The sequence below is a fragment of the Megalopta genalis genome, unplaced genomic scaffold (assembly GCF_051020955.1).
Source record: "Megalopta genalis isolate 19385.01 unplaced genomic scaffold, iyMegGena1_principal scaffold0036, whole genome shotgun sequence".
NCBI classification, from domain to species: Eukaryota; Metazoa; Arthropoda; class Insecta; order Hymenoptera; family Halictidae; genus Megalopta; species Megalopta genalis.
Genome location: NW_027476105.1, coordinates 1,975,776 through 1,996,128, shown reverse-complemented (window position 1 = coordinate 1,996,128; position 20,353 = coordinate 1,975,776).

Sequence of the window (20,353 nt, the reverse complement as noted above, 5' to 3'; positions counted from 1 at the left end):
ACAAATCAACAAATGAACAAATCAACAAATGAACAAATGAACGAATGAACAAAAGAACAAATGAACAAATCAACAAATGAACAAATCAACAAATGAACAAATGAACAAATGAACAAATGAACAAATGAACAAATGAACAAATGAACAAGTGAACTAATGAACAAATGAACAAATGAACAAATGAACAAATGAACAAATGAACAAATGACCAAATGAACAAATGAACAAATGAACAAATGAACAAATGAACAAATGAACAAATGAACAAATGAACAAATGAACAAATGAACAAGTGAACAAATGAACAAATGAACAAACGAAAAAATTAACAAATGAACAAATGAACAAATGAACAAATGCACAAGTGAATAAGTCGAGAAATGAACAAATGAACCAATAAACAAATAAACAAATAAACAAATGAACAAATGAACAAATGAACAAATGAACAAATGAACAAACGAGCGAGTAGACAAATGAACAAATGAACAAATGAACCATTGAACAAATGAAGAAACATTCAAATGAACATATGAACAAATGAACGAATTATCAATCGAACAAATGAACAAATGTACAAATGGTCGAATGAACAAATGAAAAGATGCACAAATGTACAAATGAACAAATGAACAAATGAACAAATGAACAAATGAACAAATGAACAAAGAATCAATTGAACAAATGAACAAACGAACGAATGGACAAATGAACAAATGAACAAATGAACAAATGAACAAATGAACAAATGAACAAATGAACAAATGAACAAATGAACAAATGAACAAATGAACAAATGAAAAAATGAACAAATGAACAAATGAACTAATGAACAAATGAACAAATGAACAAATGAACAAATGAACAAATGAACAAATGAACAAATGAACAAATGAACAAATGAACAAATGAACAAATGAACAAATGAACAAATGAACAAATGAACAAATGAACAAATGAACAAATGAACAAATGAACAAATGAACAAATGAACAAATGAACAAATGAACAAATGAACAAATGAACAAGTGAACAAATGAACAATTGAACAAATGAACAAATGAACAAATGAACAAATGAACAAATGAACAAATGAACAAATGAACAAGTGAACAAATGAACAAATGAACAAACGAACAAATTAACAAATGAACAAATGAACAAATGAACAAATGCACAAGTGAATAAGTCGAGAAATGAACAAATGAACCAATAAACAAATAAACAAATGAACAAATGAACAAATGAACAAACGAGCGAGTAGACAAATGAACAAATGAACGAATGAACCATTGAACGAATGAAGAAACATTCAAATGAACATATGAACAAATGAACGAATTATCAATTGAACAAATGAACAAATGTACAAATGGACGAATGAACAAATGAAAAGATGCACAAATTTACATATGAACAAATGAACAAATGTACAATTGAACAAATGAACAAATGAACAAATGAACAAATGAACAAAGAATCAATTGAACAAATGAACAAACGAACGAATGGACAAATGAACAAATGAACAAATGAACAAATGAACAAATGAACAAATGAACAAATGAACAAATGTACAATTGAACAAATGAACAAATGAACAAATGAACAAATGAACAAAGAATCAATTGAACAAATGAACAAACGAACGAATGGACAAATGAACAAATGAACAAATGAACAAATGAACAAGTGAACAAATGAACAAATGAACAAACGAAAAAATTAACAAATGAACAAATGAACAAATGAACAAATGAACAAATGAACAAATGAACAAATGAACAAATGAACAAATGAACAAATGAACAAATGAACAAATGAACAAATGAACAAATGAACAAATGAACAAATGAACAAGTGAACAAATGAACAAATGAACAAACGAAAAAATTAACAAATGAACAAATGAACAAATGATCAAATGCACAAGTGAAAAAGTCGAGAAATGAACAAATGAACCAATAAACAAATAAACAAATGAACAAATGAACAAACGAGCGAGTAGACAAATGAACAAATGAACAAATGAACCATTGAACAAATGAAGAAACATTCAAATGAACATATGAACAAATGAACGAATTATCAATTGAACAAATGAACAAATGAACAAATGAACAAATGAACAAATGAACAAATGAACAAATGAACAAATGAACAAATGAACAAATGAACAAATGAACAAATGAACAAATGAACAAATGAACAAATGAACAAATGAACAAATGAACAAATGAACAAATGAACAAATGAACAAATGAACAAATGAACAAATGAAAAAATGAAAAAATGAACAAATGAACATATGAACAAATGATCAAATAACAAATTAACAAATGAACAAATGAACAAATGAACAAGGGAACAAATGAACAAATGAACAAAGGATCATTTGAACAAATTAACAAATGAACAAATGAACAAATGAACAAATGTACAAATGAACAAATGAACTAATGTACAAATGATCAAATGAACAAACGAACAAATGAACAAATGAACAAATGAACAAACGAACGAATGGACAAATGAACAAATGAACAAATGTACAAATGAACAAATGAACAAATGAACAAGTGAACAAATGAACAAACGAACGAATGGACAAATGAACAAATGAACAAATGAACAAATGAACAAATGAACAAATGAACAAATGAACAAATGAACAAATGAACAAATGAACAAATGAACAAATGAACGAGTGAACAAATGAACAAATGAACAAACGAACAAATTAACAAATGAACAAACGAACGAATGGACAAACGAACGAATGGACAAATGTACAAATGAACAAATGACCAAATGAACAAATGAACAAATGAACAAATGAACAAATGAACAAATGAACAAATGAACAAATGAACAAATGAACAAATGAACAAATGAACAAATGAACAAAAGAACAAATGAACAAATGAACAAATGAACAAATGAACAAATGAACAAATGAACAAATGAACAAATGAACAAATGAACAAATGAACAAATGAACAAATGAACAAATGAACAAATGAACAAAAGAACAAATGAACAAATGAACAAATGAACAAATGAACAAATGAACAAATGAACAAATGAACAAATGAACAAATGAACAAATGAACAAATGAACAAATGAACAAATGAACAAATGAACAAATGAACAAATGAACAAATGAACAAATGAACAAATGAACAAATGAACAAATGAACAAATGAACAAATGAACAAATGAACAAATGAACAAATGAACAAATGAACAAATGAACAAATGAACAAATGAACAAATGAACAAATGAACAAATGAACAAATGAACAAATGAACAAATGAACAAATGAAAAAATGAACAAATGAACAAATGAACAAATGAACAAATGAACAAATGAACAAATGAACAAATGAACAAAAGAACAAATGAACAAATGAACAAATGAACAAAGGAACAAATGAACAAATGAACAAATGAACAAATGAACAAATGAACAAATGAACAAATGAACAAATGAACAAATGAACAAATGAACAAATGAACAAATGAAGAAATGAACAAATGAACAAATGAACAAATGAACAAATGAACAAATGAACAAATGAACAAATGAACAAATGAACAAATGAACAAATGAAAAAATGAACAAATGAACAAATGAACAAATGAACAAATGAACAAATGAACAAATGAACAAATGAACAAATGAACAAATGAACAAATGAACAAATGAACAAAAGAACAAATGAACAAATGAACCAATAAACAAATAAACAAATGAACAAATGAACAAATGAACAAATGAACAAATGAACAAATGAATACGTTGAGAAATGAACAAATGAACCAATAAACAAATAAACAAATGAACAAATGAACAAATGAACAAACGAGCGAGTAGACAAATGAACAAATGAACAAATGAACCATTGAACGAATGAAGAAACATTCAAATGAACATATGAACAAATGAACGAATTATCAATTGAACAAATGAACAAATGTACAAATGGACGAATGAACAAATGAAAAGATGCACAAATGTACATATGAACAAATGAACAAATGTACAATTGAACAAATGAACAAATGAACAAATGAACAAATGAACAAATGAACAAAGAATCAATTGAACAAATGAACAAACGAACGAATGGACAAATGAACAAATAAACAAATGAACAAATGAACAAATGAACAAATTGAATACGTTGAGAAATGAACAAACAATCAAATGAACATATGAACAAATGATCAAATAACAAATTAACAAATGAACAAATGAACAAATGAACACGTGTACAAATGAACAAATGAACACATGTACAACTGAACAAATGAACAAACGAACAAACGAACAAAGGAACAAAATGAACAAGTGAACAAATGAACAAATGAACAAATGAACAAATGAACAAATGAACAAATGAACAAATGAACAAATGAACAAATGAACAAATGAACAAATGAACAAATGAACAAATGAACAAGTGAACAAATGAACAAGTGAACAAATGAACAATTGAACAAACGAACAAATGAACAAATGAACAAATGAACAAACGAACGAATGAACAAATGAACAAAGGATCAATTGAACAAATGAACAAATGAACAAATGAACACACGTACAAATGAACAAATGAACAAATAAACAAATGAACAAATGAACAAATGAACAAATTGAATACGTTGAGAAATGAACAAACAATCAAATGAACATATGAACAAATGATCAAATAACAAATTAACAAATGAACAAATGAACAAATGAACACGTGTACAAATGAACAAATGAACACATGTACAAATGAACAAATGAACAAACGAACAAACGAACAAAGGAACAAAATGAACAAGTGAACAAATGAACAAATGAACAAATGAACAAATGAACAAATGAACAAATGAACAAATGAACAAATGAACAAATGAACAAATGAACAAATGAACAAATGAACAAATGAACAAATGAACAAATGAACAAATGAACAAATGAACAAATGAACAAATGAACAAGTGAACAAATGAACAATTGAACAAACGAACAAATGAACAAATGAACAAATGAACAAACGAACGAATGAACAAATGAACAAAGGATCAATTGAACAAATGAACAAATGAACAAATGAACAAATGAACACACGTACAAATGAACAAATGAACAATTGAACAAATGAACAAATGAAAAAATGAACAAATGAATATGTTGAGAATTGTACAAACAATCAAATGAACATATGAACAAATGAACAAATAAACAAATGGACAAATGAACAAATGAACAACTTAAGAAATGAAGAATTGAAGAAATGAACAAATCCAAAAATGGACAAATTAACATATGAACAAATGAACAAATGAACAAATGAGCGGGTAGACAAATGAACAAATGGTCAAATGAACCATTTAACGAATGAAGAAACAATCAAATGAACATATGAACAAGTGAACGAATTATCATGTGAACAAATGGACAAATGTACAAATGGACGAACGAACAAATGAAAAGATGCACAAATGTACATATGAACAAATGAACAAATGAAGAAATGAACAAATGAACAAATGAACAAGTGAACTAATGAACAAATGAACAAATGAACAAATGAACAAATGAACAAATGAACAAATGAACAAATGACCAAATGAACAAATGAACAAATGAACAAATGAACAAATGGACAAATGAACAAATGAACAAATGAACAAATGAACAAATGAACAAATTTACAAATGAACAAATGAACAAATGAACAAATGAACAGATGAACAAATGAACAAATGAACAAATGAACAAATGAACAAATGAACAAATGAACAAGTGAACAAATGAACAAATGAACAAACGAAAAAATTAACAAATGAACCAAAGGAACAAATGAACAAATGAACAAATGAACAAATGAACAAATGAACAAATGAACAAATGAACAAATGAACAAATGAACAAATGAACAAATGAACAAGTGAACAAATGAACAAATGAACAAACGAAAAAATTAACAAATGAACAAATGAACAAATGTACAAATGCACAAGTGAATAAGTCGAGAAATGAACAAATGAACCAATAAACAAATAATCAAATAAACAAATGAACAAATGAACAAATGAACAAATGAACAAACGAGCGAGTAGACAAATGAACAAATGAACAAATGAACCATTGAACAAATGAAGAAACATTCAAATGAACATATGAACAAATGAACGAATTATCAATTGAACAAATGAACAAATGTACAAATGGACGAATGAACAAATGAAAAGATGCACAAATGTACATATGAACAAATGAACAAATGAACAAATGAACAAATGAACAAAGAATCAATTGAACAAATGAACAAACGAACGAATGAACAAATGAACAAATGAACAAATGAACAAATGAACAAATGAACAAATGAACAAATGAACAAATGAACAAATGAACAAATGAACAAATGAACAAATGAACAAATGAACAAATGAACAAATGAACAAATGAACAAATGAACAAATGAACAAATGAACAAATGAACAAATGAACAAATGAACAAATGAACAAATGAACAAATGAACAAATGAACAAATGAACAAATGAACAAATGAACAAATGAACAAATGAACAAATGAACAAATGAACAAATGAACAAATGAACAAATGAACAAATGAACAAATGAACAAATGAACAAATGAACAAATGAACAAATGAACAAATGAACAAATGAACAAATGAACAAATGAACAAATGAACAAATGAACAAATGAAAAAATGAAAAAATGAACAAATGAACAAATGAACAAATGAACAAACGAGCGAGTAGACAAATGAACAAATGAACAAATGAACCATTGAACGAATGAAGAAACATTCAAATGAACATATGAACAAATGAACGAATTATCAATTGAACAAATGAACAAATGTACAAATGGACGAATGAACAAATGAAAAGATGCACAAATGTACATATGAACAAATGAACAAATGTACAATTGAACAAATGAACAAATGAACAAATGAACAAAGAATCAATTGAACAAATGAACAAACGAACGAATGGACAAATGAACAAATGAACAAATGAACAAATGAACAAATGAACAAATGAACAAATGAACAAGTGAACAAATGAACAAACGAACGAATGGACAAATGAACAAATGAACAAATGAACAAATGAACAAATGAACAAATGAACAAATGAACAAATGAACAAATGAACAAATGAACAAATGAACAAATGAACAAGTGAACAAATGAACAAATGAACAAACGAACAAATTAACAAATGAACAAATGAACAAATGAACAAATGCACAAGTGAATAAGTCGAGAAATGAACAAATGAACCAATAAACAAATAAACAAATGAACAAATGAACAAATGAACAAACGAGCGAGTAGACAAATGAGCAAATGAACGAATGAACCATTGAACGAATGAAGAAACATTCAAATGAACATATGAACAAATGAACGAATTATCAATTGAACAAATGAACAAATGTACAAATGGACGAATGAACAAATGAAAAGATGCACAAATTTACATATGAACAAATGAACAAATGTACAATTGAACAAATGAACAAATGAACAAATGAACAAATGAACAAAGAATCCATTGAACAAATGAACAAACGAACGAATGGACAAATGAACAAATGAACAAATGAACAAATGAACAAATGAACAAATGAACAAATTGAATACGTTGAGAAATGAACAAACAATCAAATGAACATATGAACAAATGATCAAATAACAAATTAACAAATGAACAAATGAACAAATGAACACGTGTACAAATGAACAAACGAACAAAGGAACAAAATGAACAAGTGAACAAATGAACAAATGAACAAATGAACAAATGAACAAATGAACAAATGAACAAATGAACAAATGAACAAATGAACAAATGAACAAATGAACAAATGAACAAATGAACAAATGAACAAATGAACAAATGAACAAGTGAACAAATGAACAATTGAAGAAACGAACAAGTGAACAAATGAACAAATGAACAAACGAACGAATGAACAAATGAACAAAGGATCAATTGAACAAATGAACAAATGAACAAATGAACAAATGAACACACGTACAAATGAACAAATGAACAATTGAACAAATGAACAAATGAAAAAATGAACCAATGAATATGTTGAGAATTGTACAAACAATCAAATGAACAAATGAACAAATGAACAAATAAACAAATGGACAAATGAACAAATGAACAACTTAAGAAATGAAGAATTGAAGAAATGAACAAATCCAAAAATGGACAAATTAACATATGAACAAATGAACAAATGAACAAATGAGCGGGTAGACAAATGAACATTGGTCAAATGAACCATTTAACGAATGAAGAAACAATCAAATGAACATATGAACAAGTGAACGAATTATCATTTGAACAAATGGACAAATGTACAAATGGACGAATGAACAAATGAAAAGATGCACAAATGTACATATGAACAAATGAACAAATGAACAAATGAACAAATGAACAAATGAACAAATGAACAAATGAACAAGTGAACTAATGAACAAATGAACAAATGAACAAATGAACAAATGAACAAATGAACAAATGACCAAATGAACAAATGAACAAATGAACAAATGAACAAATGAACAAATGAACAAATGAACAAATGAACAAATTTACAAATGAACAAATGAACAAATGAACAAATGAAGAAATGAAGAAATGAAGAAATGAAGAAATGTACAAATGAACAGATGAACAAATGAACAAATGAACAAATGAACAAATGAACAAATGAACAAATGAACAAATGAACAAATGAACAAATGAACAAATGAACAAATGAACAAATGAACAAATGAACAAATGAACAAATGAACAAATGAACGAATGAACAAATCAACAAATGAACAAATCAACAAATGAACAAATGAACGAATGAACAAAAGAACAAATGAACAAATCAACAAATGAACAAATCAACAAATGAACAAATGAACAAGTGAACAAATGAACAAATGAACAAATGAACAAATGAACAAATGAACAAGTGAACAAATGAACAAATGAACAAACGAAAAAATTAACAAATGAACAAATGAACAAATGAACAAATGAACAAATGAACAAATGAACAAATGAACAAATGAACAAATGAACAAATGAACAAATGAACAAGTGAACAAATGAACAAATGAACAAACGAAAAAATTAACAAATGAACAAATGAACAAATGAACAAATGCACAAGTGAATAAGTCGAGAAATGAACAAATGAACCAATAAACAAATAAACAAATAAACAAATGAACAAATGAACAAATGAACAAATGAACAAACGAGCGAGTAGACAAATGAACAAATGAACAAATGAACCATTGAACAAATGAAGAAACATTCAAATGAACATATGAACAAATGAACGAATTATCAATCGAACAAATGAACAAATGTACAAATGGACGAATGAACAAATGAAAAGATGCACAAATGTACAAATGAACAAATGAACAAATGAACAAATGAACAAATGAACAAATGAACAAAGAATCAATTGAACAAATGAACAAACGAACGAATGGACAAATGAACAAATGAACAAATGAACAAATGAACAAATGAACAAATGAACAAATGAACAAATGAACAAATGAACAAATGAACAAATGAACAAATGAAAAAATGAACAAATGAACAAATGAACTAATGAACAAATGAACAAATGAACAAATGAACAAATGAACAAATGAACAAATGAACAAATGAACAAATGAACAAATGAACAAATGAACAAATGAACAAATGAACAAATGAACAAATGAACAAATGAACAAATGAACAAATGAACAAATGAACAAATGAACAAATGAACAAATGAACAAATGAACAAATGAACAAATGAACAAATGAACAAATGAACAAATGAACAAATGAACAAATGAAAAAATGAAAAAATGAACAAATGAACAAATGAACAAATGAACAAATGAACAAATGAAAAAATGAAAAAATGAACAAATGAACAAATGAACAAATGAACAAACGAGCGAGTAGACAAATGAACAAATGAACAAATGAACCATTGAACGAATGAAGAAACATTCAAATGAACATATGAACAAATGAACGAATTATCAATTGAACAAATGAACAAATGTACAAATGGACGAATGAACAAATGAAAAGATGCACAAATGTACATATGAACAAATGAACAAATGTACAATTGAACAAATGAACAAATGAACAAATGAACAAATGAACAAAGAATCAATTGAACAAATGAACAAACGAACGAATGGACAAATGAACAAATGAACAAATGAACAAATGAACAAATGAACAAATGAACAAATGAACAAATGAACAAGTGAACAAATGAACAAACGAACGAATGGACAAATGAACAAATGAACAAATGAACAAATGAACAAATGAACAAATGAACAAATGAACAAATGAACAAATGAACAAATGAACAAATGAACAAATGAACAAATGAACAAATGAACAAGTGAACAAATGAACAAATGAACAAACGAACAAATGAACAAATGAACAAATGAACAAATGAACAAATGAACAAATGAACAAATGAAAAAATGAACAAATGAACAAATGAACTAATGAACAAATGAACAAATGAACAAATGAACAAATGAACAAAGGAACAAATGAACAAATGAACAAATGAACAAATGAACAAATGAACAAATGAACAAATGAACAAATGAACAAATGAACAAATGAACAAATGAACAAATGAACAAATGAACAAATGAACAAATGAACAAATGAACAAATGAACAAATGAACAAATGAACAAATGAACAAATGAACAAATGAACAAATGAACAAATGAACAAATGAACAAATGAACAAATGAAAAAATGAAAAAATGAACAAATGAACAAATGAAAAAATGAAAAAATGAAAAAATGAAAAAATGAACAAATGAACAAATGAACAAATGAGCAAATGAACAAATGAACAAATGAACAAATGAACAAATGAACAAATGAACAAATGAACAAATGAACAAATGAACAAATGAACAAATGAACAAATGAACAAATGAACAAATGAACAAATGAACAAATGAACAAATGAACAAATGAACAAATGAACGAGTGAACAAATGAACAAATGAACAAACGAACAAATTAACAAATGAACAAACGAACGAATGGACAAACGAACGAATGGACAAATGTACAAATGAACAAATGACCAAATGAACAAATGAACAAATGAACAAATGAACAAATGAACGAGTGAACAAATGAACAAATGAACAAACGAACAAATTAACAAATGAACAAACGAACGAATGGACAAACGAACGAATGGACAAATGTACAAATGAACAAATGACCAAATGAACAAATGAACAAATGAACAAATGAACAAATGAACAAATGAACAAATGAACAAATGAACAAATGAACAAATGAACAAATGAACAAATGAACAAATGAACAAATGAAAAAATGAACAAATGAACAAATGAACAAATGAACAAATGAACAAATGAACAAATGAACAAATGAACAAATGAACAAATGAACAAATGAACAAATGAACAAATGAACAAAAGAACAAATGAACAAATGAACAAATGAACAAATGAACAAATGAACAAATGAACAAATGAACAAATGAACAAATGAACAAATGAACAAATGAACAAATGAACAAATGAACAAATGAACAAATGAACAAATGAACAAATGAACAAATGAACAAATGAACAAATGAACAAATGAACAAATGAACAAATGAACAAATGTACAAATGAACAAATGAACAAATGAACAAATGAACAAATGAACAAATGAACAAATGAACAAATGAACAAATGAACAAATGAACAAATGAAAAAATGAACAAATGAACAAATGAACAAATGAACAAATGAACAAATGAACAAATGAACAAATGAACAAAAGAACAAATGAACAAATGAACAAATGAACAAAGGAACAAATGAACAAATGAACAAATGAACAAATGAACAAATGAACAAATGAACAAATGAACAAATGAACAAATGAACAAATGAACAAATGAACAAATGAAGAAATGAACAAATGAACAAATGAACAAATGAACAAATGAACAAATGAACAAATGAACAAATGAACAAATGAACAAATGAACAAATGAACAAATGAAAAAATGAACAAATGAACAAATGAACAAATGAACAAATGAACAAATGAACAAATGAACAAATGAACAAATGAACAAATGAACAAAAGAACAAATGAACAAATGAACCAATAAACAAATAAACAAATGAACAAATGAACAAATGAACAAATGAACAAATGAACAAATGAATACGTTGAGAAATGAACAAATGAACCAATAAACAAATAAACAAATGAACAAATGAACAAATGAACAAACGAGCGAGTAGACAAATGAACAAATGAACAAATGAACCATTGAACGAATGAAGAAACATTCAAATGAACATATGAACAAATGAACGAATTATCAATTGAACAAATGAACAAATGTACAAATGGACGAATGAACAAATGAAAAGATGCACAAATGTACATATGAACAAATGAACAAATGTACAATTGAACAAATGAACAAATGAACAAATGAACAAATGAACAAATGAACAAAGAATCAATTGAACAAATGAACAAACGAACGAATGGACAAATGAACAAATAAACAAATGAACAAATGAACAAATGAACAAATTGAATACGTTGAGAAATGAACAAACAATCAAATGAACATATGAACAAATGATCAAATAACAAATTAACAAATGAACAAATGAACAAATGAACACGTGTACAAATGAACAAATGAACACATGTACAACTGAACAAATGAACAAACGAACAAACGAACAAAGGAACAAAATGAACAAGTGAACAAATGAACAAATGAACATATGAACAAATGAACAAATGAACAAATGAACAAATGAACAAATGAACAAATGAACAAATGAACAAATGAACAAATGAACAAATGAACAAATGAACAAGTGAACAAATGAACAATTGAACAAACGAACAAATGAACAAATGAACAAATGAACAAACGAACGAATGAACAAATGAACAAAGGATCAATTGAACAAATGAACAAATGAACAAACGAACGAATGGACAAATGAACAAATGAACAAATGAACAAATGAACAAATGAACAAATGAACAAATGAACAAATGAACAAATGAACAAATGAACAAATGAACAAATGAACAAGTGAACAAATGAACAAATGAACAAACGAACAAATTAACAAATGAACAAATGAACAAATGAACAAATGCACAAGTGAATAAGTCGAGAAATGAACAAATGAACCAATAAACAAATAAACAAATGAACAAATGAACAAATGAACAAATGAACAAATGAAGAAATGAACAAATGAACAAATGAACAAATGAACAAATGAACAAATGAACAAATGAACAAGTGAACAAATGAACAATTGAACAAACGAACAAATGAACAAATGAACAAATGAACAAACGAACGAATGAACAAATGAACAAATGTACAATTGAACAAATGAACAAATGAACAAATGAACAAATGAACAAAGAATCAATTGAACAAATGAACAAACGAACGAATGGACAAATGAACAAATGAACAAATGAACAAATGAACAAATGAACAAATGAACAAATGAACAAATGAACAAATGAACAAATGAACAAATGAACAAATGAACAAATGAACAAATGAACAAATGAACAAATGAACAAATGAACAAATGAACAAAAGAACAAATGAACTAATGAACAAATGAACAAATGAACAAATGAACAAATAAACAAATGAACAAATGAACAAATGAACAAATGAACCAATAAACAAATAAACAAATGAACAAATGAACAAATGAACAAATGAACAAATGAACAAATGAACCAATAAACAAATAAACAAATGAACAAATGAACAAATGTACAAATAAACAAATGAACAAATGAACAAATGAACAAATTGAATACGTTGAGAAATGAACAAACAATCAAATGAACATATGAACAAATGATCAAATAACAAATTAACAAATGAACAAATGAACAAATGAACACGTGTACAAATGAACAAACGAACAAAGGAACAAAATGAACAAGTGAACAAATGAACAAATGAACAAATGAACAAATGAACAAATGAACAAATGAACAAATGAACAAATGAACAAATGAACAAATGAACAAATGAACAAGTGAACAAATGAACAATTGAAGAAACGAACAAGTGAACAAATGAACAAATGAACAAACGAACGAATGAACAAATGAACAAAGGATCAATTGAACAAATGAACAAATGAACAAATGAACAAATGAACACACGTACAAATGAACAAATGAACAATTGAACAAAGGAACAAATGAAAAAATGAACCAATGAATATGTTGAGAATTGTACAAACAATCAAATGAACAAATGAACAAATGAACAAATAAACAAATGGACAAATGAACAAATGAACAACTTAAGAAATGAAGAATTGAAGAAATGAACAAATCCAAAAATGGACAAATTAACATATGAACAAATGAACAAATGAACAAATGAGCGGGTAGACAAATGAACATTGGTCAAATGAACCATTTAACGAATGAAGAAACAATCAAATGAACATATGAACAAGTGAACGAATTATCATTTGAACAAATGGACAAATGTACAAATGGACGAATGAACAAATGAAAAGATGCACAAATGTACATATGAACAAATGAACAAATGAACAAATGAACAAATGAACAAATGAACAAATGAACAAATGAACAAGTGAACTAATGAACAAATGAACAAATGAACAAATGAACAAATGAACAAATGAACAAATGACCAAATGAACAAATGAACAAATGAACAAATGAACAAATGAACAAATGAACAAATGAACAAATTTACAAAAGAACAAATGAACAAATGAACAAATGAAGAAATGAAGAAATGAAGAAATGAAGAAATGTACAAATGAACAGATGAACAAATGAACAAATGAACAAATGAACAAATGAACAAATGAACAAATGAACAAATGAACAAATGAACAAATGAACAAATGAACAAATGAACAAATGAACAAATGAACAAATGAACAAATGAACAAATGAACAAGTGAACTAATGAACAAATGAACAAATGAACAAATGAACAAATGAACAAATGAACAAATGACCAAATGAACAAATGAACAAATGAACAAATGAACAAATGAACAAATGAACAAATGAACAAATGAACAAATGAACAAATGAACAAGTGAACAAATGAACAAATGAACAAACGAAAAAATTAACAAATGAACAAATGAACAAATGAACAAATGCACAAGTGAATAAGTCGAGAAATGAACAAATGAACCAATAAACAAATAAACAAATAAACAAATGAACAAATGAACAAATGAACAAATGAACAAATGAACAAACGAGCGAGTAGACAAATGAACAAATGAACAAATGAACCATTGAACAAATGAAGAAACATTCAAATGAACATATGAACAAATGAACGAATTATCAATCGAACAAATGAACAAATGTACAAATGGTCGAATGAACAAATGAAAAGATGCACAAATGTACAAATGAACAAATGAACAAATGAACAAATGAACAAATGAACAAATGAACAAAGAATCAATTGAACAAATGAACAAACGAACGAATGGACAAATGAACAAATGAACAAATGAACAAATGAACAAATGAACAAATGAACAAATGAACAAATGAACAAATGAACAAATGAACAAATGAACAAATGAAAAAATGAACAAATGAACAAATGAACTAATGAACAAATGAACAAATGAACAAATGAACAAATGAACAAATGAACAAATGAACAAATGAACAAATGAACAAATGAACAAATGAACAAATGAACAAATGAACAAATGAACAAATGAACAAATGAACAAATGAACAAATGAACAAATGAACAAATGAACAAATGAACAAATGAACAAATGAACAAATGAACAAATGAACAAGTGAACAAATGAACAATTGAACAAATGAACAAATGAACAAATGAACAAATGAACAAATGAACAAATGAACAAATGAACAAGTGAACAAATGAACAAATGAACAAACGAACAAATTAACAAATGAACAAATGAACAAATGAACAAATGCACAAGTGAATAAGTCGAGAAATGAACAAATGAACCAATAAACAAATAAACAAATGAACAAATGAACAAATGAACAAACGAGCGAGTAGACAAATGAACAAATGAACGAATGAACCATTGAACGAATGAAGAAACATTCAAATGAACATATGAACAAATGAACGAATTATCAATTGAACAAATGAACAAATGTACAAATGGACGAATGAACAAATGAAAAGATGCACAAATTTACATATGAACAAATGAACAAATGTACAATTGAACAAATGAACAAATGAACAAATGAACAAATGAACAAAGAATCAATTGAACAAATGAACAAACGAACGAATGGACAAATGAACAAATGAACAAATGAACAAATGAACAAATGAACAAATGAACAAATGAACAAATGTACAATTGAACAAATGAACAAATGAACAAATGAACAAATGAACAAAGAATCAATTGAACAAATGAACAAACGAACGAATGGACAAATGAACAAATGAACAAATGAACAAATGAACAAATGAACAAATGAACAAATGAACAAGTGAACAAATGAACAAACGAACGAATGGACAAATGAACAAATGAACAAATGAACAAATGAACAAATGAACAAATGAACAAATGAACAAATGAACAAATGAACAAATGAACAAATGAACAAATGAACAAATGAACAAATGAACAAGTGAACAAATGAACAAATGAACAAACGAACAAATTAACAAATGAACAAATGAACAAATGAACAAATGCACAAGTGAATAAGTCGAGAAATGAACAAATGAACCAATAAACAAATAAACAAATGAACAAATGAACAAATGAACAAACGAGCGAGTAGACAAATGAACAAATGAACGAATGAACCATTGAACGAATGAAGAAACATTCAAATGAACATATGAACAAATGAACGAATTATCAATTGAACAAATGAACAAATGTACAAATGGACGAATGAACAAATGAAAAGATGCACAAATTTACATATGAACAAATGAACAAATGTACAATTGAACAAATGAACAAATGAACAAATGAACAAATGAACAAAGAATCAATTGAACAAATGAACAAACGAACGAATGGACAAATGAACAAATGAACAAATGAACAAATGAACAAATGAACAAATGAACAAATGAACAAATGAACAAATGAACAAATGAACAAATGAACAAATGAACAAATGAACAAATGAACAAATGAACAAATGAACAAATGAACAAATGAACAAAAGAACAAATGAACTAATGAACAAATGAACAAATGAACAAATGAACAAATAAACAAATGAACAAATGAACAAATGAACAAATGAACCAATAAACAAATAAACAAATGAACAAATGAACAAATGAACAAATGAACAAATGAACAAATGAACCAATAAACAAATAAACAAATGAACAAATGAACAAATGTACAAATAAACAAATGAACAAATGAACAAATGAACAAATTGAATACGTTGAGAAATGAACAAACAATCAAATGAACATATGAACAAATGATCAAATAACAAATTAACAAATGAACAAATGAACAAATGAACACGTGTACAAATGAACAAACGAACAAAGGAACAAAATGAACAAGTGAACAAATGAACAAATGAACAAATGAACAAATGAACAAATGAACAAATGAACAAATGAACAAATGAACAAATGAACAAATGAACAAGTGAACAAATGAACAATTGAAGAAACGAACAAGTGAACAAATGAACAAATGAACAAACGAACGAATGAACAAATGAACAAAGGATCAATTGAACAAATGAACAAATGAACAAATGAACAAATGAACACACGTACAAATGAACAAATGAACAATTGAACAAATGAACAAATGAAAAAATGAACCAATGAATATGTTGAGAATTGTACAAACAATCAAATGAACAAATGAACAAATGAACAAATAAACAAATGGACAAATGAACAAATGAACAACTTAAGAAATGAAGAATTGAAGAAATGAACAAATCCAAAAATGGACAAATTAACATATGAACAAATGAACAAATGAACAAATGAGCGGGTAGACAAATGAACATTGGTCAAATGAACCATTTAACGAATGAAGAAACAATCAAATGAACATATGAACAAGTGAACGAATTATCATTTGAACAAATGGACAAATGTACAAATGGACGAATGAACAAATGAAAAGATGCACAAATGTACATATGAACAAATGAACAAATGAACAAATGAACAAATGAACAAATGAACAAATGATCAAGTGAACTAATGAACAAATGAACAAATGAACAAATGAACAAATGAACAAATGAACAAATGACCAAATGAACAAATGAACAAATGAACAAATGAACAAATGAACAAATGAACAAATGAACAAATGAACAAATGAACAAATTTACAAAAGAACAAATGAACAAATGAACAAATGAACAAATGAACAAATGAAGAAATGAAGAAATGTACAAATGAACAGATGAACAAATGAACAAATGAACAAATGAACAAATGAACAAATGAACAAATGAACAAATGAACAAATGAACAAATGAACAAATGAACAAATGAACAAATGAACAAATGAACAAATGAACAAATGAACAAATGAACAAATGAACAAATGAACGAATGAACAAATCAACAAATGAACAAATCAACAAATGAACAAATGAACGAATGAACAAAAGAACAAATGAACAAATCAACAAATGAACAAATCAACAAATGAACAAATGAACAAATGAACAAATGAACAAATGAACAAATGAACAAGTGAACTAATGAACAAATGAACAAATGAACAAATGAACAAATGAACAAATGAACAAATGACCAAATGAACAAATGAACAAATGAACAAATGAACAAATGAACAAATGAACAAATGAACAAATGAACAAATGAACAAATGAACAAGTGAACAAATGAACAAATGAACAAACGAAAAAATTAACAAATGAACAAATGAACAAATGAACAAATGCACAAGTGAATAAGTCGAGAAATGAACAAATGAACCAATAAACAAATAAACAAATAAACAAATGAACAAATGAACAAATGAACAAATGAACAAATGAACAAATGAACAAACGAGCGAGTAGACAAATGAACAAATGAACAAATGAACCATTGAACAAATGAAGAAACATTCAAATGAACATATGAACAAATGAACGAATTATCAATCGAACAAATGAACAAATGTACAAATGGTCGAATGAACAAATGAAAAGATGCACAAATGTACAAATGAACAAATGAACAAATGAACAAATGAACAAATGAACAAATGAACAAATGAACAAAGAATCAATTGAACAAATGAACAAACGAACGAATGGACAAATGAACAAATGAACAAATGAACAAATGAACAAATGAACAAATGAACAAATGAACAAATGAACAAATGAACAAATGATCAAATGAACAAATGAAAAAATGAACAAATGAACAAATGAACTAATGAACAAATGAACAAATGAACAAATGAACAAATGAACAAATGAACAAATGAACAAATGAACAAATGAACAAATGAACAAATGAACAAATGAACAAATGAACAAATGAACAAATGAACAAATGAACAAATGAACAAATGAACAAATGAACAAATGAACAAATGAACAAATGAACAAATGAACAAATGAACAAATGAACAAATGAACAAATGAACAAATGAACAAATGAAAAAATGAAAAAATGAACAAATGAACAAATGAACAAATGAACAAATGAACAAATGAAAAAATGAACAAATGAACAAATGAACAAATGAAAAGATGCACAAATGTACAAATGAACAAATGAACAAATGAACAAATGAACAAATGAACAAATGAACAAATGAACAAAGAATCAATTGAACAAATGAACAAACGAACGAATGGACAAATGAACAAATGAACAAATGAACAAATGAACAAATGAACAAATGAACAAATGAACAAATGAACAAATGAACAAATGATCAAATGAACAAATGAAAAAATGAACAAATGAACAAATGAACTAATGAACAAATGAACAAATGAACAAATGAACAAATGAACAAATGAACAAATGAACAAATGAACAAATGAACAAATGAACAAATGAACAAATGAACAAATGAACAAATGAACAAATGAACAAATGAACAAATGAACAAATGAACAAATGAACAAATGAACAAATGAACAAATGAACAAATGTACAAATAAACAAAT